Here is a 22,733-nt window from a genome sequence, read left to right as displayed (position 1 = left end):
GGTCGGTACGGAGTAACTATTCTGTGGATAAGTTGGTACAGGTCTATCTGGATGAGATAGTGAGATTACATGGAATTCCAGTGTCTATAGTCTCAGACAGAGGACCTCAGTTCACCTCCAGATTTTGGCAAATTTTGCAGAGTGCGATGGGCACAAGGTTGGATTTTAGCACTGCTTTCCATCCACAGACTGATGGACAATCAGAGAGGACCATCCAGACCATAGAGGATATGCTTCGACTGTGTGTGTTAGACTTTGGCAGTTCTTGGAGGCAGCATCTACCTTTGGTGGAGTTTGCTTACAATAACAACCATCATGCTAGCATAGGGATGGCTCCTTATGAAGCGTTATATGGGAGGAAGTGTAGATCACCTGTTTGCTGGGAAGAAGTAGGAGAGAAGGCTCTTGCAGGGCCAGAGTTAGTAGAGATTACCAGTAGAGTGGTGCCCATGATCCGAGAGAGAATCAGAACAGCTCAGAGCAGACAGAAAAGTTACGCAGACATTCGCAGAAAGCAGTTAGAGTTTCAGGAGGGTAGTATGGTATTGCTGAAGGTGTCTCCAATGAAAGGCGTGGTTCATTTTGGGAAGAAAGGTAAGTTAGCTCCACGATACATTGGACCCTTTGAGATATTACAGAGGATCGGAAATGTATCGTATAAGCTAGATTTACCTGCTTCTATGGAGAGAATTCACCCGGTATTTCATGTTTCTATGCTACGGCAGTTTGTGTCAGATCCGAATCAGGTTCTGAGTGAGCCTGAGGTGGAGATTCTTACAGATCTCACCTATATGGAGCAGCTAGTGCGGATTCTGGACACACAGATCAGACAGCTAAGGAACAAAGAGATCCCAATGGTGAAAGTTCTGTGGAACCACCATAATCTAGAAGAATGTACCTGGGAGACGCGGGAGTCTATGCTCCAGCAGTATCCATATTTGTTTTGAGGTTAGTTTCCTCCTTTTTCTGTGTTTATGGTTTATTGTCGGAACATTCGAGGACGAATGTTCTTAAGGGGGGAAGAATGTAATACCCGGCTAGAGTCCGACATCGGAATTCTACTTTCCGGTGGAATCCGGGATGTCGGAAGTCTCTAGAAGGGGTAGATTTCTGTTTTTCTACCATGTTTTGATATGTTTCATAGTTTTAAAGCATAAGGAAATGAGTTTTTGAGTGAAATGAACCAAGGCAGAAAAGCCAGGTTCGGCCGCCGAACATGCATGGCTTTCGGTTTCACGATAGGCTGCCGAAGGTGGTCTGGCCAGCCACCTATAAAAGGCCCTCAGTCGGTTGAAAGGATAAGTTTCGCCGCTTCCTTTCGATTTCTGAGGTGAGACTCTGTCCTTCTTGAGTATTTTACATGTTTTCATCAAATCTTGCAAAGGTTTGATTAGTTTTTATGTTATTTTGAAGGTTTTACGCTAAAAACTCAAAGTTTGAAGTTTAGAGAGTTTGAAGGAGAGTTGCTCCAAAACTCCACGTTGGGATCATTCATCTACTTGAGTTCAAGAGGTAAGTGAAGATCCTGAGCTTGTTTTTATGTTTTCTGAAGGTTTTATGGGGTTTCTGGAGAGAGTTGCATGAATAGGTTAAAAGAAGCGGTTTTGATGATTTTGTGAGAGAGGCTTGTTTATGTGTTATATGTTTTGTGTTGTTTGGGGTTTTAAGGTAGTTTCTGACCCCTTTGAGCATATACATGAGTGTATGCAAGGTGAGGAATTGAGGTGGTTAAGATGGAGAGGGTTTTGGTGCTTTTGGCGAGAGGCAGGGCAAGTTTTTGCCCTGCTGATGAACTCAGGTTCGGCAGCCGAAGGTACATTCGGCCGCCGAACCCATGAGGAGGTGGCTTCGGCTGCCCAAGCTTGCCCCCGAGCTTTTGGACTTTCGGCTCTGGAGGGAAGTTCGGCCGCCGAAGGTTAGAGACTTTCGTCTCTGGAGTGCCTTTCAGCCTCCAAAACTTGCCCCCGAAAGGGTTCGGCCGCCGAAGATTGAGATTCGGCCGCCGAAGGTGCTTGAGTTTCGTCTGTGGAGAGGACTTTCGGCCGCCGAACCTGCCATTGAAAGTGTTCTGTCCAGCTTTTCTTTTACATGCTTTGCATGAGTTTTAGAGTGAGTTTGAGGGGATTTGTGGGGAGTTAAATAGAGTTGTTCATAAGCTAGTTTGGTCCCTCATTTGAGTTTATCTGTACATATACAGACCAGAGGAACCAGAGAGAGCAGCAGTGAGTACTGCTCCAGAGTTTTCAGAGCCTGCAGAGTCAGTCCAGATAGCCAGAGGTGAGTGGAACTTAATGGTTTTAATTGAGAAATGAAATGTTTTTAGCATAGTTCATGCATCATGAGTATATAGTAGGTTGTGTGCATTAGCATTCACGAATATGTTGCATTGCATTGCATAGTTATGTATTGATGTGGGTGAACGCTAAATGATCCAATAGTCTTTGAGAGAAGTCCAGGAGCCTTTGACTACGCCCTGGCACAGAGAAGTCCAGGAGCCTTTGACTACGCCCTGGCAGGTATATAGTAAAGACCAGGAGCCTTTGACTACGCCCTGGCAATGGTAAGTGCAGAGGTGTTATATACACATATACATATATGACAGGAAGACCAGGTGCTCGATTCTACGCCCTGGCACAGAGTTACTGGGACTATGTGGTTGTAATACCCGGCTAGACTCCGGTATCGGAATTCCTACCGTCCAGTGGAATCTCGGATGTCGGAGATCTTTAGAGGGGTAAAATCATGTTTTCATGAAATGTTTTAATGTTTTTGATGATTTTAAGTAAGAAGGAAATGAGTTTTTGGAATAAAAACACCCTTGGAGGAAACTCAGGTTCGGCCGCCGAAACTCAAAGTTCGGCCGCCGAACATGCATACACTTCGGGAGTGCTTTAGGCCCCCGAAGGCCTTAGTGAGGAAAGTCCAGGTTCGGCCGCCGAACCTCAAGTTCGACCGCCGAACATGGCATGCATGCGGAGGCACTTTCGGCCCCCGAACGTGGCCTGGCCAGCCACTATAAAAGGGTCCCTTAGCCGAAAACGGGCGAGCTTTTCCCCATTTTCGGCCAAGGTGAGTCCTTCCGCCATTCCTCACCATCCTTGAGTTCTTTCCTTCAAATCTTTCAAGATTTTCACAAGTTTTTACGTTGTTTTGAAGGTTTCCGAGTTTAAAGCAAGTTTTAGAGCTTTGAGGTTCAAGAACTCAAAAATCTCCCACCTTTGAGTTTAGGATGTCTCTCTCTCGATCTTCAAGAGGTAAGAGCCGATCTTAAGCTCATTTTATGTGTAAAGTAAGTTTTATGCAAGATCTATGGGGTAGAATGCATGTTTAGGTTTTAGTTATGTTTATGGGTATAAATGTTTGTTCATGAACAATGTGGCTTGTATTGTGCGTTTGATGTGTTGTAGTTGGGGTTTAAGGTAGTTTGAGACCCCTAGGAGCTTGTATGCATGTTTTGGTTGAGCTAAATGCATGATGGTTTGAGTTTGGGAGGCAAATGTGCATAAGGAGCCAAGTTTCTGCCCTTTGGCAGAAACCAGGTTCGGCAGCCGAAGGAACTTTCGGCCGCCGAACATGGCTGGGGAGGCAGGCCTTTCGGCTGCCGAAGTTGCCCCCGAAAAGAGACTTTCGTCTCTGTCTGGGACCTTCGGCCGCCGAAGGTGCCGCCGAACCTGCCTGGGTTTCGGCTCTGGAGGGACTTTCGGCCGCCGAAGGTGCCGCCGAACCTGCCCTGTTCAGCCTTCCTTTGCATGTTTTTGCATGATTGTTTGAGGTGTTTTAGGGGGTTTTTGGGGGTTGTTTTTAGAGTTATGTTCTAGTTGTTTGGTCCCTCATTTGAGTCCACCTGTGTAGGTTCGGACCCGAGGAACCGAGGACCCCAGCAGTGAGTCAGCTGTTTCAGTCAGTGTCTGAGCTAGCCAAGGTGAGTGGAATGACTCTTATGCTTTTAAATAAATAAATAAATCAATTTTGAGCATGTTCATGCATCACGGATGCCATGTAATATTTTAGGATGCTTGCATTAGAAATCACGAATATGTTGCATTGCATAATATGTTGTTGATGTGGATGAATGTTGAATGATCCATTAGCCCTCATATGTTATGACATGATGAGATGATATGGAAGTCCAGGTGTGGCCTGCACTACGCCCCTGGCACTATGTAAGAGAAAGATCGGATGTGGCCTGCACTATGCCCCCGGCATTATGGATTACGTATGTTATGTTATGTTATGTATAAGAGGAAGACCAGGTGTGGCCTGCACTACGCCCCTGGCATGATTGGATTATGTAGAGGGCTAAATGGTGACAAGTTCATCCTTGATATGATTAATTGTGATGTGATGCATTTCATGTTATCATATGTTTTAAATGCTTTACTATTCTGCTCACTGGGCTCTAGTAGCTCACCCCTCTCCCAAATTCCCCAGGTTTGCAGGTAAGGTTTAGACAGAGAAGTCAAGAAGAGTAAAGAAGTCTTATGTATGTAATAGTTAGAAAGTGGACATGACAGATTGTATAATGATGTATAGATATGTAATGTAATGATATTGAGGTTAGAAGTGTGCTTGACCATAGTTTAATGTAATCCCTTTTGAAACATGATCTTAATGTTATTGATGTCCATGTTTAGCCAACTCAACTCTTGTTATGCCACCCATTGGGGGCTTTGATGAGATCCCATAGAGGGGTCAAGTTTATGATTATGTATATGTTCAGTGCATGCACAGGTTGAGTTTGGTGGATGATAGAATGTATGAAAGAAAAGTTTTAAATTTTTATGTATGTTGTTGATCATGTATGGGATTAAACAGGTTTACAGGTTGTATGTTAGGCTTGCTACGGGTCCCGGCGGCCTTAAGTCGACCCGGATCCTAGCGCCGGTAGCGGTCCGATTTTCGGGTCGTTACTGAATGGTATCAGAGCCCTAGGTTCATATGGTCGGACCTAGAGTGTCGGGCTCATAGATGTTATAGAAGGTCAAGCACAATAGGAAAGGTCATGTCCACTAGGATAGGATGTGGAGTCCTGTCTTACATGATGATGTGAAATGCTATGATATGAATGATATGCTATGATATGTGATGCGGGTTCATGTGTGCCCACATGAACCATATGATGTTAATGTTTATGTGATGTTTACTGTTTTTCAGAAAACAGGATGAGAGGAACTCGTCGATCAGCAAGATTGACTGGAGTACCACCTGAGGATGAGGGCACGAGCGCCCGTCCTCCAGCATTGCCTAGGGCAATGTCTAGTAGGTCTGGCAGAGAAAGAGCAGTGAGAGACCCTAGAAGGTCTTTGGATCTGGGTAGAAGCAGATCAGTCAGAGGAACAGTTCAGGGAGGAGCATCAGAGGACATGGGGGATGATATGGATGTAGAGCAGAGGAGGGATGGCAGTTTGGGAGTCAGTATGTCAGAAGAAGGAATGGGAGAATCCCAAGGAGGCACTCAGGCCTCGGGATTTGTTCAACCACCTTACTACCCACCCTTCTCACAAAACCCTGGGTATTCGATGGGAGGCACATCGGACTACCACAGCTTTAGCCCTTATCCCACACAGATGCCATACCCACCCTACTACCCACCATATTCACAGTACCCAATGTATCCACCTCCACCTTACTATCCAAATCCAGCAAACCCTACCCCAGGGGATGCTGCACCTCCTCCTCCTCCAGCAGAACCAGCAGCCCCAGTTACCCAACCTCCTAGACCTAGCTCAGCCAGTGGGAGCAAGGTCAAGATGACCGACTACATGAAGTTGGGTGCTCCCCAGTATGAAAAAGGGGATGACCAGTGTGTGTATCTGGAGAGGGTCAAGGTGATCACAGATGAGATTGGGGCTGATGATAGTAGAGCCATTCAGATGGCTGGGTTCACACTTAAGTGCAAGAAGGCACGAGAGTGGTTCAAGAATTATGTGAACCCGAAAGTGGATAGCATGTCTTGGGAAGAGTTTGCAAACGAGTTTGCAGGATGGGCTTTCCCAGATAGTTCAAGGGAGCTGAAGATGATAGAGTTTGAGCAGATGAGGCAGACTGATGAGATGGGTGTAGAGGAGTTCACAGACAGATTTTTGGAGCTGTTGCCTTTTGCAGGGCAAAGCCTTGACTCAGACCAGAAAAGGTCAAGGAGGTATATCATAAAACTCCACTCCAGATATTCCTCCTTGATCCAGTCAGCAGATAGGGAGAGCTTCCATGCCATAGTGGATATGGCCCGAAAAATGGAGGCCAGTGCCATCGTTCAGGGGACAGTTAAACAGTCAGTGGCACAACCTTCTGGTTCTAAGACCCCAGGCTCTTCTTCAGTGAGTGCAGCAACTTCAGGTAGCAAGAAGTGGGACAGAGGTCCCAGGAAGTCTAAAAAGAACAAGTTCTGGAACAAGGTTAAGTCCAGTCTGGGACTAGGGAGTGGCTCAAGCTCTGGTGCGGATAATGCAATTTGTGCAAGGTGTGGTAAGCCACACAGAGGAGTATGTCGGTTTGGGACGACGGCCTGTTACAGATGTGGTCAGGAGGGGCATATGTCTCGAGAATGTCCAAGAGCAGCCCCGATGGCTCAGTCCCAGCAGACAGCTTCAGGCAATGTAGCGCAGCCAGTAGCTCCAGCCATGACTCAGGCCAGTGGCAGAGGCAGAGGGAGAGGGGCAGCCTCTTCTTCAGCGGGTTTCAGAGGTGAAGGTCCATTAGCTCCAGCACGGATCTTCACGATGACACAGCAGGAGGCAGATGCATCTAACACCGTGGTGGCAGGTAACTTAGTCATTGGTTGTTCAGATGTGTATGCCTTGATGGACCCTGGTGCATCTCATTCTTTTGTTACACCGAGAGCCGTCCAGAGGTTAGGGTTGATGATCTCTGAGTTAGAGTGTCCTCTCTGGGTCAGTGGACCCAAGTGTGAACCATCAGTGGCAGAGTCAGTCTGCCAGTGTAGTCCTGTGTTTGTTGAGGGAAGATGCTTGTCCGCCGACCTTGTGGTTCTAGACTTGACAGATTTTGACGTCATTCTAGGGATGGACTGGTTATCTACCCATGGTGCTACCTTGGACTGCAGGGACAAGGTAGTCAGGTTCAGAGGTCTGGATGGGTCAGAGGTTGTCTTCAGAGGAGACAGGAGGGGTACACCTAGAGGTTTGATATCAGCTCTTCAGGCTCGTAGGTTGCTTAGGAGGGGATGTCAGGGGTATTTGGCTCATGTGAGGGAGCTTAGCAGTCAGGTTAGAGAGCCCACCTCAGTGCCAGTGGTTAGAGAGTTTCTAGACGTCTTCCCAGACGAGCTGCCAGGTTTACCACCTGCTAGGGAGATAGAGTTCGAGATAGAATTGATGCCTGGAACCCGACCAATCTCTATCCCTCCCTACAGGATGGCGCCAGCAGAATTGAAAGAGTTGAAGGAGCAGTTACAGGAGCTGGTAGACAAGGGCTTCATCCGACCGAGTACCTCACCCTGGGGTGCTCCAGTTTTGTTTGTCAGAAAGAAGGATGGATCCCTTAGACTTTGTATCGACTACAGGCAGTTGAACAAAGTCACTACCAAGAACAAGTACCCTTTGCCAAGGATTGACGATCTATTCGACCAGCTAGCAGGAGCGGGTTGTTTCTCCAAAATAGATCTGAGATCTGGGTACCATCAGCTGAGGATCAGAGATGAGGATGTGCCAAAGACGGCTTTCAGGACCAGATATGGGCATTTTGAGTTCCTTGTAATGCCGTTCGGGTTAACTAACGCCCCTGCAGCATTCATGGACCTCATGAACAGAGTGTTTAGCCAGTACCTGGATCACTTTGTTATCGTCTTCATAGATGATATCTTAGTGTATTCCAGGAATGCAGAGGAGCATGCCCATCATCTGAGGTTGGTTCTGCAGACCTTGAGGGAACATGGCTTGTATGCCAAGTTCTCTAAGTGTGAGTTCTGGCTGAGGAGCATTTCGTTCTTGGGGCATGTAGTGTCAGAGAATGGGATAGAGGTGGACCCCAAGAAGACAGAAACTGTGGCTAACTGGCCTAGACCCACTTCAGTGACGGAGATCAGGAGTTTCTTGGGTTTGGCAGGTTACTACAGGAGGTTCGTTCAGGACTTCTCGAAAATAGCAGCTCCTCTGACCAGACTAACCAGGAAGAACCAGAAGTTTCTGTGGACCGACCAGTGCGAAGAGAGTTTCGAAGAGCTTAAGAAGAGGTTGACTTCAGCACCAGTTTTAGCTCTGCCATCTAGTGATGAGGACTTTACAGTCTTTTGTGATGCGTCCCGTGTGGGACTGGGTTGTGTACTGATGCAGAATGAGAGGGTGATTGCTTATGCTTCTAGGCAGCTGAAGAAGCATGAGTTGAATTACCCCACACATGACCTTGAGATGACAGCAGTAATCTTTGCACTCAAGATGTGGAGGCACTACCTCTATGGGGTAAAATGTGAGATCTTCACAGATCATAAAAGCCTACAGCACATCCTGAGTCAAAGAGACTTGAACTTGAGACAGAGGAGATGGGTAGAGCTGCTGAGTGACTATGATTGCAAGATTCAGTATCATCCGGGTAAGGCGAATGTCGTGGCAGACGCCCTAAGCCGGAAGTCACTAGGCAGTCTATCCCACATCACGGCAGAGAGGAGACCAGTGGTGAAGGAGTTTTACAAGCTCATGGATGAAGGTCTACAGTTGGAGTTGTCTGGTACCGGTGCTTTAGTGGCCCAAATGAGAGTGACACCTGTGTTTCTGGAGCAAGTGGCTCAGAAACAGCATGAGGACCCAGAGTTAGTGAAGATTGCCAGGACTGTTCAGTCAGGCAAGGACAGTGAGTTCAGATTTGACAATAAGGGGATCCTCCGCTATGGGAGTCGATTGTGTGTACCAGATGACATAGGGCTAAAAGGAGACATTATGAGAGAGGCTCATAATGCAAGATACAACGTTCACCCCGGAGCCACCAAGATGTATCAAGATTTGAAGAAGGTTTATTGGTGGCCAGCGATGAAGAAAGAAGTGGCACAGTTTGTGTCAGCCTACGAAGTGTGTCAGAGGGTGAAGCTGGAACATCAGAAGCCGGCTGGAATGCTTAACCCGCTACCTATTCCAGAGTGGAAATGGGAGAATATAGCTATGGACTTCGTAGTGGGGTTACCGGCGGCGTCCAACAGATTGGACTCCATATGGGTGATTGTGGACAGACTCACCAAATCTGCTCACTTCATCCCTGTCAGGAGTGGCTACTCTATGGACAAGTTGGCACAGGTATACGTGGATGAGATCGTCAGGCTGCATGGGGTTCCGGTTTCGATAGTGTCGGATAGAGGGCCCCAGTTCACCTCCAGGTTTTGGCGGAGTCTGCAGAATGCCATGGGTACTAGATTGGATTTCAGTACTGCCTTCCACCCCCAGACGGACGGACAGTCCGAAAGGACCATCCAGACTATCGAGGATATGCTTAGAATGTGTGTGCTGGACTTTGGCGGTTCTTGGAGGCAGTATCTACCTTTGGTGGAGTTTGCCAACAATAACAACCATCATGCTAGCATCGGGATGGCTCCATATGAAGCTTTATATGGGAGGAAGTGCAGGTCACCTGTTTGCTGGGAGGAAGTTGGAGAAAAGGCCTTGGCAGGGCCTGAGCTAGTAGAGATCACCAGCAGGGTGGTACCCATAATCAGAGAGAGAATTAAGACTGCTGCAAGTAGACAGAAGAGTTATGTAGACATCCGCAGAAGACAGGTAGAGTTTCAGGAGGGGGATCTGGTATTGCTCAAGGTGTCTCCAATGAAAGGAGTGGTTCGCTTTGGGAAGAAAGGTAAACTAGCCCCACGATACATCGGACCCTTCGAAATCTTGCAGAAGATTGGGAATGTGTCGTACAAGGTAGATTTGCCTGCTTCAATGGCAAGAATCCATCCGGTTTTCCATGTTTCTATGTTGAGGAAATTTGTGTCAGATCCGGGCAAGATGCTTAGTGAGCCTGATGTAGAGATCCAAGAGGATCTCACCTATGTTGAGCAGCCAGTACGGATCATAGACACCCAGATCAGAAAGCTAAGAAACAAGGAAATCCCGATGGTGAAAGTCCTATGGAACCACCACAATATGGAAGAGTGCACCTGGGAGACACGGGAGTCCATTCTCCAGCAATACCCTTATCTTTTCTAAGGTTAGTTTCTTATATGTTTCATGTGTTATATGTGTATGATATGATGTATGCCATGCTATGTGCTAGTTGAGGAACATTCGGGGACGAATGTTCTTAAGGGGGGGAGAATGTAATACCCGGCTAGACTCCGGTATCGGAATTCCTACCGTCCGGTGGAATCTCGGATGTCGAAGATCTCTAGAGGGGTAAAATCATGTTTTCATGAAATGTTTTAATGTTTTTAATGATTTTAAGTAAGAAGGAAATGAGTTTTTGGAATAAAAACACCCTTGGAGGAAACTCAGGTTCGGCCGCCGAAACTCAAAGTTCGGCCGCCGAACATGCATACACTTCGGGAGTGCTTTAGGCCCCCGAAGGCCTTAGTGAGGAAAGTCCAGGTTCGGCCGCCGAACCTCAAGTTCGGCCGCCGAACATGGCATGCATGCGGAGGCACTTTCGGCCCCTGAACGTGGCCTGGTCAGCCACTATAAAAGGGTCCCTTAGCCGAAAACGGGCGAGCTTTTCCCCATTTTCGGCCAAGGTGAGTCCTTCCGCCATTCCTCACCATCCTTGAGTTCTTCCCTTCAAATCTTTCAAGATTTTCACAAGTTTTTACGTTGTTTTGAAGGTTTCCGAGTTTAAAGCAAGTTTTGGAGCTTTGAGGTTCAAGAACTCAAAAATCTCCCACCTTCGAGTTTAGGACGTCTCTCTCTCGATCTTCAAGAGGTAAGAGCCGATCTTAAGCTCATTTTATGTTTAAAGTAAGTTTTATGCAAGATCTATGGGGTAGAATGCATGTTTAGGTTTTAGTTATGTTTATGGGTATAAATGTATGTTCATGAACAATGTGGCTTGTATTGTGCGTTTGATGTGTTGTAAGTGGGGTTTAAGGTAGTTTGAGACCCCTAGGATCTTGTATGCATGTTTTGGTTGAGCTAAATGCATGATGGTTTGAGTTTGGGAGGCAAATGTGCATAAGGAGCCAAGTTTCTGCCCTTTGGCAGAAACCAGGTTCGGCAGCCGAAGGAACTTTCGGCCGCCGAACATGGCTGGGGAGGCAGGCCTTTCGGCTGCTGAAGTTGCCCCCGAAAAGAGACTTTCGTCTCTGTCTGAGACCTTCGGCCGCCGAAGGTGCCGCCGAACCTGCCTGGGTTTCGGCTCTGGAGGGACTTTCGGCCGCCGAAGGTGCCGCCGAACCTGCCCTGTTCAGCCTTCCTTTGCATGTTTTTGCATGATTGTTTGAGGTGTTTTAGGGGGTTTTTGGGGGTTGTTTTTAGAGTTATGTTCTAGTTGTTTGGTCCCTCATTTGAGTCCACCTGTGTAGGTTCGGACCCGAGGAACCGAGGACCCCAGCAGTGAGTCAGCTGTTTCAGTCAGTGTCTGAGCTAGCCAAGGTGAGTGGAATGACTCTTATGCTTTTAAATAAATAAATAAATCAGTTTTGAGCATGTTCATGCATCACGGATGCCATGTAATATTTTAGGATGCTTGCATTAGAAATCACGAATATGTTGCATTGCATAATATGTTGTTGATGTGGATGAATGTTGAATGATCCATTAGCCCTCATATGTTATGACATGATGAGATGATATGGAAGTCCAGGTGTGGCCTGCACTACGCCCCTGGCACTATGTAAGAGAAAGACCGGATGTGGCCTGCACTACGCCCCCGGCATTATGGATTATGTATGTTATGTTATGTTATGTATAAGAGGAAGACCAGGTGTGGCCTGCACTACGCCCCTGGCATGATTGGATTATGTAGAGGGCTAAATGGTGACAAGTTCATCCTTGATATGATTAATTGTGATGTGATGCATTTCATGTTATCATATGTTTTAAATGCTTTACTATTCTGCTCACTGGGCTCTAGTAGCTCACCCCTCTCCCAAATTCCCCAGGTTTGCAGGTACGGTTTAGACAGAGAAGTCAAGAAGAGTAAAGAAGTCTTATGTATATAATAGTTAGAAAGTGGACATGACAGATTGTATAATGATGTATAGATATGTAATGTAATGATATTGAGGTTAGAAGTGTGCTTGACCATAGTTTAATGTAATCCCTTTTGAAACATGATCTTAATGTTATTGATGTCCATGTTTAGCCAACTCAACTCTTATTATGCCACCCATTGGGGGCTTTGATGAGATCCCATAGAGGGGTCAAGTTTATGATTATGTATATGTTCAGTGCATGCACAGGTTGAGTTTGGTGGATGATAGAATGTATGAAAGAAAAGTTTTAAATTTTTATGTATGTTGTTGATCATGTATGGGATTAAACAGGTTTACAGGTTGTATGTTAGGCTTGCTACGGGTCCCAGCGGCCTTAAGTCGACCCGGATCCTAGCGCCGGTAACGGTCCGATTTTCGGGTCGTTACAGTGGTGACAGGTTTACCTTTGATGTGGATTGTCTGTGATATGCTGCATTCCATGAGATCATATTTTAATGAGATGTTTTACTGTTCTACTCACTGGGCTATAGAGCTCATCCCACTCCCTTAACCCCAGTTTTGCAGGTTCAATGTACAGTATACAGAGGAGATCCACAGAGTACAGAAAGAGTAAAGAGATTTGTAATAGCTTAGAGTGGACATGTGATATTAAAGAGATGTACTAGTTGTGTTTTCAGTTAGAAATGTGCTTGACTTAGTGATGTTTGTTATGAACATGATCTGTATATGTATGTATGTTTTCCTGTATGTTAAAACCAGGCTTAACAGGTATGAGTTAACCCATCTAGAGCAAGCTCTAGTCAGGGGTACAGAGTACAAAGTACAGAGTACAGAGTACAGAGTACAGAGTACAGAGTACAGAGTACAGAGTACAGAGTACAGAGTACAAAGTACAGAGATAGTGCATGCACAGGTTAAGCCTTGGTACAGAGAAAAGAGTTTTTATTTTCACAGAAAATGTATGATCATGTATGAGTTTTACAGGTACATAGAGAGTATAGCAGGCTTGCTACGGGTTCTGGCGGCCTTAAGCCGACCTGTAACGACCCCAAAATGGACCGTCACCGGCGCTAGGATTCAGGCTGGCTCCCTGACCTGACTACTAAGCTCTCTCACATGAGCTAAGTACCCCTGACATCCCTTCCTAAGCAACCTACGAGCCTGAAGAGCTGATATCAGACCTCTAGGTGTACCCCTCTTGTCTCCTCGGAAGACGACCTCTGACCCGTTCTGATCTCTGAACTTGACTACCTTGTCTCTGCAGTCCAAGGTAGCACCATGGGTAGATAGCCAATCCATCCCTAGAATGACATCAAAGTCTGTCAAATCTAGAACCACAAGGTCGGCGGAGAGGCATCTTCCCTCAACACAAACTGGACTATACTGGCAGACTGACACTGCCACTGACGGGTCACACTTGGGTCCACTGACCCATAGGGGACACTCTAACCCAGAGACTATCAAACCCAACCTCTCGACGGCTCTCGGAGCAATAAACGAATGAGATGCACCTGGGTCCATTAATGCATACACATCAGAACACCCAATGACGAGATTACCTGACACCACGGTGTTGGATGTGTTAGCCTCCTGCTGAGTCATGGTGAAGATCCTGGCTGGAGCTGATGGACCTTCACCTCGGGAACCAGAAGAAGAGGCTGCCCCTCTCCCTCTACCTCTGCCACTGCCCTGAGTTGTGGCTGGAGCTGCTGGCTGTGCCACACTACCAGAAGCTGTCTGCTGGGGCTGGCCCATAAAAGGTGCTCTAGGACACTCCCGAGCCATGTGTCCCTCCTGTCCACATCTGAAACATGTATTAGTCCCAGCTCGACACACTCCCCTGTGCGGCCTTCCACATCTCTGGCATTCTGTACCATCTGAGCCTGAGCTCGAGCCACCGCCAAATCCCAGACCGGATTTCAACTTATTCCAAAACTTATTCTTCTTCGGCTTCTTGGTGGTGTTATCCCACCTCTTCTTACTTGAGCTCTGAGAAGAGAGACCTGGCCCTCCTCTGCTTGGGGTCTTAACCCCTGAAGACTGGGTCACTGACTGCTTCATTGACCCCTCAACTATAGCACTCGCCTCCATCCTTCGAGCCATATCCACCACAGTGTGGAAACTTTCCCTCTCAACTGACTGAATCAACGAGGAGTACCTGGAATGCAGCTTCATAACATATCTCTTGGCTTTCTTCGAATCGGTATCTAGAGCTTGCCCTGAAAAAGGCAATAGCTCTAAGAATTTATCCGTGAACTCCTCTACACTCATGTGCTCTGTTTGCCTCAGTTGCTCAAACTCAATCATTTTCAGTTCTCTGGAACTGTCTGGAAAAGCCCATCCAGCGAACTCATTCGCAAATTCCTCCCATGTCATGCCGTCTAGTCTCGGGTCCACATAACACTTGAACCATTCCTGTGCCTTCTTGCACTTTAAAGTGAACCCTGCCATCTGAATGGCCCTGCTGTCATCCGCCCCTATCTCATCAGTTATTGTCTTCACTACTCTCAGATACTCAAAGGGGTCATCCCCTGACTTGTATTTGGGAGCATCCAGCTTATGGTAATCTGTCATCTTTACCTTGCTTCCACTGGCTGAGCTAGGTCTGGGAGGTTGAGTAACTGGGGCTGCTGGTTCTGTAGGTGGTGGAGGTGGGGGTGCAGCATTCCCCGAGGTGGGGTTTGCCGGGTTTGGATAGAAGGGTGAGGGTGGATAAGCTGGGTACTGTGTGTAAGGTGGATAGAAAGGTGGATAAGGCATGTAGGTAGGGTAGGGGTTAAAGCTGGAATAATCCGATGTGCCTCCCATCGGATACCCTAAACCCTGTGGGAAGGGTGGATAATGGGGTGGAAAACCATACCCCGAGGCCTGAACGCCTCCCTAAGACTCCCCTGTCCCTTCTTCCTCCATGCTCACATCCAGGTTCCCATCCCTCCTCTGATCCTCTTCTGTAACCTCCCTCACATCTGAAGAACTTCCTCCTCTATCTGTCCCCCTTCTGCTAGCATCAAAAGACCTTCTAGGGTCCCTTGACACTCTTTCTCTGTTGGCTCTACAAGACATTGCCCTAGGCAATGTAGGAGGACGGGCGCTCGTGCCCTCATCCTCAGGTGGTACTCCTGTCAATCTTGCAGATCGACGGGTTCCTCTCATCCTATTTTCTGAAAAACAGTACACATCACAAAAACATTAGCATCATATGGTTCATGTGGGCACACATGAACCCTCATCACATATACATCATTCATATCATAGCATCAATGCACATGTATATAATCATGGCATTTCACATCATTATACAAGACAGGACTCCACATCCTATCCTAGTGGACATGATCTTTCCTATTGTGCTTGACCTTCTAGAACATCTATGAGCCCGACACTCTAGGTCCGATCCTATGAACCTAGGGCTCTGATACCATTCTGTAACGAACCGAAAATCGGACCGCTACCGGCGCTAGGATCCGGGTCGACTTAAGGCCGTCGGGACCCGTAGCAAGCCTAACATACATCCTGTGAACCTGATTAATCCCGTACATGATCAACAACATACATAAAAATTTAAAACTTTTCTTTCACTCATATGCCAAACTCAACCTGTGCATGCACTGAACATACTCATAAACATAAACATGACCCCTCAGTGGGATCTCCTCAATGCCCCAATGGGCGAAACATCATATGTTGAGTTGGTCTACAAAAACATCATAAAAAGATCTAAGATCATGTATTAAAAGGGATACCTCATACATAAAGTCAAGCACAATCTCTAATCCTCAATATCATTACATGACTGAAACTGTACTTTTACATAACATTAATACATTTATCATGTCCACACTATCTATTACATACACCAGACTTCATTACTCTTGTAAACCTCCTGGTCTACCCTGTACCTGAAATCCTGGAGAAATTGGGAGAGGGGTGAGCTACTAGAGCCCAGTGAGCAAAATAGTAAAACATTTAAAACATATAATAACATGAAATGCATCACATCACAGCTAATCACATTAAGGATGAACTTGTCACCATTAGCCCTCTGCATAGTCCAACTGTGCCAGAACGTAGAATGGGTCCTGGTCTTTCTCTTACATAACATAACATAACATGGTCCAACTGTGCCAGAACGTAGAATGGGTCCTGGTCTTTCTCTTACATAGTGCCAGCGAACGTAGAATGGGTCCCACTGGTCTTACATTCCATACCGTACATATCACATCATCACATCATAGATAGAGGGCTATGGATCATCCAACATTCATCCACATCAACAATAAAATGTGCAATGCAACATATTCCTGAATTCTAATACAAACAACCTAGTACATCTCATGCCATTTATGATGCGTGAATCATGCTAAAAAGGTCCATCATTTGCTTTAAAACATAATGAGATATTCCACTCACCTCTGGGTAGCTCTGACCAGACACTGGAGCAGCTGACTCACTGCTGGGGTCCTCGGTTCCTCGGGTCCGAACCTACATAGGTGGACTCAAATGAGGGACCAAACAACATGAACATAACTCTAAACTTGTAACAGCCCGGCCCCGTACGACCGGCCCTGTTACCGCTCACAGCCCGTGACCTTCCTCTGGGCCCAGCCACTGTGAGCAGCTCTTAACATCCCTTCACCCTCACGGGTTCCAGGCAGGATTTGTCCCTCGGGGGAGCCATTACGGCCCGCCCTAGCCCGAGTGGATTTGGCCCAATTCCTTCCTCTGGGAATTAGGTCGCCTCCCCCACTGCTCGAACCCTTGACCTCCCACTTTAAGGGAATAGTCTGGTGAGAGTGAGTACCAGTTGTTCCAATGGAACAATTGGTACTCACTCTCACCAGACTATTCCCTTAAAGTGGGAGGTCAAGGGTTCGAGCAGTGGGGGAGGCGACCTAATTTCCAAAGGGAAATTTAGGCCAAATCCACTTGGGGAAGGATGCGTTTGATGAGAACCCAAGGGGACAAATCCTGCCTGGAACCCGTGAGGGTGAAGGGATGTTAAGAGCTGCTCACAGTGGCTGGGCCCAGAGGAAGGTCACGGGCTGTGAGCGGTAACAGGGCCGGTCGTACGGGGCCGGGCTATTACAAAACTACTCCCCAAAAACCCCCTAAAACATCATGAAACAATCATAGAAAAACATGCAAGAGAGGACTGGACAGGGCACTTTCGGCGGCAGGTTCGGCGGCCGAAAGTCCCTCCAGAGCCGAAAGTCAGGCAGGTTTGGCGGCACCTTCGGCGGCCGAAACTCCCAGACAGAGGCGAAACTCATGCATGTTCGGCGGCACTTTCGGCGGCCGAAACTCCCAGACAGAGACGAAAGTCTCCTTTCGGAGGCAAGCTTCGGCAGCCGAAGGCTGCCTCCACAAGCATGTTCGGCGGCCGAAAGTTCCTTCGGCTGCCGAACCTGGTTTCTCCCTTAGTGGCAGAAACTCAGCTCTCCTATGCACATTTGCCTACAAAACTACCCAAACATGCATAAACCTATTCTACAACATTCCCAAACATACACAAACAAGCATACAAGTTCCTAGGGGCATCAAACCATCAAAAACCCCAACTACAACACACAAGCAACACACATTGTTCATAAACACATATAAAACCCATAAACCTAACTATGAGCTAAACATGCATTCTACCCCATAGATCTACTTAAAACTTGCTTAAAACATGCAATGAGCTTAAGATCGGCTCTTACCTCATGGAGATCGAGAGAGAGACGTCCTAAACTCGGAAATGGGAGGGGTTGAGTTCCTTTGAACCTCAAAGCTCCAAAACTTTGCTCAAAGCTTGAAAATCTTCAAAACAAAGTAAAAACTCATGAAAATCGAGTAGGATTGGAAAGAAAGAACTCAAGATCGGTGAGGGACGGCGGAGAGCTCACCTTGGCCGAAAATGGGGAAAAAGCTCGCCCGTTTTCGGCTAAGGGACCCTTTTATAGTGGCTGGCCAGGCCACGTTCGGGGGCCGAACGTGCCTCCGCATGCATGCCATGTTCGGCAGCCGAACTTGAGGTTCGGCGGCCGAACTTGAGGTTCGGCGGCCGAACCTGGACTTTCCTCACTTATGCTTTCGGGGGCCTAAAGCGCTCTCGAAGGCATGCATGTTCGGCGGCCGAACTTGAGGTTCGGCGGCCGAACCTGAGTTTTCCTCCAAGGTTGTTCTATGCAAAAAAACTCATTTCCATTTTTCTTAAAACCATAAAATACCTCAAAACATTTTATGAAGACATGTTTCTACCCTACTAGAGGCTTCCGACATCCGAGGTTCCACCAGACGGTAGGAATTCCGATACCGGAGTATAGCCGGGTATTACATCAGCGGGTTATGGTTATGGTCATGTTATGTAATAGAATAGTAGTGGACATGATGTAATGTAAAGTTATGTAATGATGTAAAAGTATGTATTGTAATATAATGTAATGAGGTTTAGTATTGTGCTTATCCCTAATGTTTATGTTTTGTCCCTGTTTCACATGATCTTTATGGATGTTTTATGATGAGATTTGTTGAACCAAGCTTGACGTATGATATGTTGACCCAACTGGAGCATTTGATGAGGGCTCCAGTAAGGGGTTTTACTTTTACAGTTATTGTGCATGCACAGGTTAAGCTTGGTAAATGAAAGAAAAAGTTTAAAGTTTTTATGTATATGTTTGATCATGTATGGGATTATACCAGTTGTACAGGATGTATGTTAGGCTTGCTATGGGTCCCGGCGGCCTTAAGCCGATCTGGATCCTAGCGCCGGTAGCGGTCCGATTTTCGGGTCGTTACAGAAGGTAACCCCAGATAGGTACTATGACTCAATGGTGAATGAACATCCAGGATATTACTGATATTAGACCTTACAGAGGAGACCACATTGGGACCAAAGAAAATGTCAGATTTATTGAAGTTCACTACTTCTCCATAAGCAGCCACATAGGTATTGAGAATAAATTTAATACTACCTGCTTTCTCCAGTCTAACATTAAAAAAAGCAGAGAATCATGTGCAAAAAATAAATGTGAGATCTTTGGGCATCTAGCACATGCCCTACAGCCTTGCAACCAGCCCTTAGATTCAGCATCTTTAAGTAGTAACGATAAGCCTTCCGCACACACCAAATAGAGATACAGAGAAATAGGATCCCGTGTCGAAGACCTCTACTAGGCACAATAGGACCAATCCAATCACCATTAAAATTGATATTGTAAGAGATTTCCGAAAAGCACATAGTCAACCCACCTAATCCATTGAGTAGAAAAACCAAATCGTTCCAACATGCCTTTTAGAAACTCCCACTCTACCATATCATAAGCCTTAGAAATGTCAATTTTAAGTGCACAATTACCATCATTTCTGCCCTTATTAGTTTTCATATTGTGTATCATTTCAAACGCAACCATAACATTATCGGTAATCAACCGATGAGGGATAAAGGCAGACTGATTCTCAGAGATAATCATAGGAAGGACCCTTTTAAATCTGTTCGCCAAAGTTTTAGCCACAATCTTATATAACACATTACATAACGCAATTGGACGAAAGTCTTTAACAGTTTCAGGGCTATCCACTTTAGGAATCAAAACAATCAATGTTTCAGTAAGAGAAGAAGGAAAATTACCTTGTTGAAGCCATAGGCGACAACCATCGGAAACATCATTGCCAATCAAGTGCCAAAATCTCTGGTAAAATGCAGGATTTAACCCATCCGACCTAGGTGCCTTATCTGGATGCATCCGAAAAAGAGCAGCTCTAAATTCCTCATTCGAAAAGGGAGCACAAAGATCGGCATTATCAGCATCACTAATCAAGGGCGACACCAACTCAAAAACCCGTTCACAATCCACAGAACCGCCATAAAAAATAGACTAGAAATAATGCAGAACATGATTTTTAATTTCTTCCTCATCCTCAATCCAGATACCCGACGACTCCTTTAATTTAGTAATACGGTTCATTTTTTGTCTACCATTAATTTGTGCATGAAAAGTTCTTGTATTTCGGCCCCCATTTTTAAGCCAAAAGCACTTTGCCTGCTGTTTAAGTCTAGCTTCTTCCTGCTCAAGGAGACGATTTCAATCTTCCTTTAAAGAGGCGTGAGAAACAGTACTGAGCCCATTATCCAATAATCTCTATATACTTCTTCTTTTGCCAAAACTCTCTATTTCTACTCCTACCCCACAACGAAAGAGCAAAAACTAAATCATCACGTTTCATCAAAAGGTTGCGTGGTATAGAATTAACCTAAGCTCCTTTAATAACCTCAGCCAGACTCTAATCACATAACCATGCATTATCAAATCGAAATCTCCTTCTATCTCCCCTATTATCCTTAGGAGTTGTATTATCATAATACATGTCCACTACTAGACTATTACATATACAAAACCTTTACCCTTGCTGACTTCTTGTGCTATCTCGGACCTGCAAACCTGGGGGTTAGGGGAAAGGGGTGAGCTACTAAAGCCCAGTGAGCAGAACGGTAAAACAATTTAATAACATATGCTTCCATGAAATGCATCACAACACAAACAATTCACATCAAGGATAGATTTGTCGCCAATAACCCTCTACTTATCCAATTATGCCAGGGGCGTAGATTGGGCCTCACTGGACTTTCTCTTAAACATGACGTAACATAACATATCCAATTGTGCCAGGGGCGTAGCATGGGCCTCACTGGACTTTCTCTCACATCGTGCCAGGGGCGTAGAATGGGCCTCACTGGACTTTCATACCGTATCATAACATATCATATCGAGGGCTAGTGGGTCATCCAATATCCATCCACATCAACATCATATTATGCAATGCATCATATTCGTGAATTCTAATGCAAAACAACCTAGTACATATCATGGCATTCGTGATGCAAGTACATATCATGGCATTCGTGATGCATGAACATGCTAAAAATTTCATTTACTTTAAAACATAGTTCAGTTCTACTCACCTCTGGCTGACTCTAAACCAACTCTGAAGCAGCTATCTCACTGCTGATCACCTCGGTTCCTCAGGTCCGATCCTACACAGGTGGACTCAAATGAGGGACCAAACAAACTCTAACATGACTCTAAACAACTCCCCAAAAACCCCCCTAAAACATCATAAAACATGCATAGAAAACAGGCAAAGGAAGGCTGGGCAGGGGACTTTTGGCGGCCGAAGGTCCCTACAGATCCGAAAGTCAGGCATTTTCAGGGGCAAGGTTTGGCGGCCGAAAGTCCTCCACATGTAACAGCCCGGAAACCGAACTGCTACCGGCACTAGGATCCAGATCGGCTTAAGGCCGCCGGGACCCGTAGTAAGCCTACTGTGCACTCTGTGTACCTGTGATATCCCATACATGATCATACACTTTCTGTAAATATTAAAATTTTTCTCTGTTCCAAGGCATAACCTGTGCATGCACGATCACTATAAAACCCCTGCTAGAGCTCTCATCTTTGCTCTAGGCGGGTTCTCTCATATAATGTTAAGCCCGGTTTTTCACACAACCATAGACACTAAAATCATTTTCATAACCGACCATGTATATACAAAAGGGATTACAGCTCATAAGGTCAAGCATCATATCTATTACATACACTTTCTTATACAATTACATGTCCACACTAGCTATTACATAACTCTTCTCTTTCTCTGTACCCTGCTGACCTTTCTGGACTCTGTACCTGCAAGACTGGGGTTGAGGGAGAGGGTGAGCTATACTAGCCCAGTGAGTAGTACAGATAAAACATGTTATAAAACATGATCTCATGGAATGCATCATAACACAAGTAAATCACATAATCTCAGACGGACTAATTCAAAATTCCCCCACATTGCCCGGCCCGCGAAGGAGCTCGGCCCTTTCAGGGCTCCTCAGGTCTTCATTTAGAGGGCTAATGAATCCAAGCTACGCCCGATCTGTACATGCACTGATTAATGCAACATCTTCGTGCTCACTAATGCAATACTATAAACATGGCATAAATGATGCATGACACATGCTAAAAATGTGTGAGTGCTCATTTGAAAAGATTTAGTTCCGTTCCACTCACCTTTGGCTGACTCTGTACTGACTCTGCAGGTTCTGAAGCAGTGCTCACTGCTGAACTCCTTGGTTCCTCTGGTCCGTTCCTACACAGGTGGACTGAAATGAGGGACCAAACTATCTCAAGAACATCGCTAAGAAACTCCCCAAATACCCTCTAAACCATCCTAGAAGAATCACATAAATCATGCAAAAGAAAGCTGGACTGGGCACTTTCGGCGGCAGGTTCGGCGGCCGAAACTCCCCTCCAGAGACGAAACTCATGCATGTTCGGCGGCACCTTCGGCAGCGGAAAGTCTCGTCCAGAGACGAAACTCAACCTTCGGCGGCACTTTCGGCGGCCGAACCTTGCCTCCAGAGATGAAAGTCCAAATGTTCGGGGGCAAGCTTTGGCAGCCGAAACTGCCTCCACAAGGGGTTCGGCGGCCGAACCTTCCTTCGGCGGCCAAACCTTCCTTCGGCGGCCGAACCTGGTTTTGCCCGTTGGGCAGAAACCTGCTCTGTTTCATGCAAACTTCACCCAAAACCTATCCAACATGCATAGCAACTACTCCCAACTAGCATATACCATATAACGTGCATAAAGAAGTCCTAACCTCACCTAAAACCCCAACAAACATCACA

The sequence above is a fragment of the Manihot esculenta genome, chromosome 5 (genome assembly GCF_001659605.2).
Source record: "Manihot esculenta cultivar AM560-2 chromosome 5, M.esculenta_v8, whole genome shotgun sequence".
Lineage (NCBI taxonomy): Eukaryota > Viridiplantae > Streptophyta > Magnoliopsida > Malpighiales > Euphorbiaceae > Manihot > Manihot esculenta.
This window is presented reverse-complemented; position numbering follows the sequence as displayed.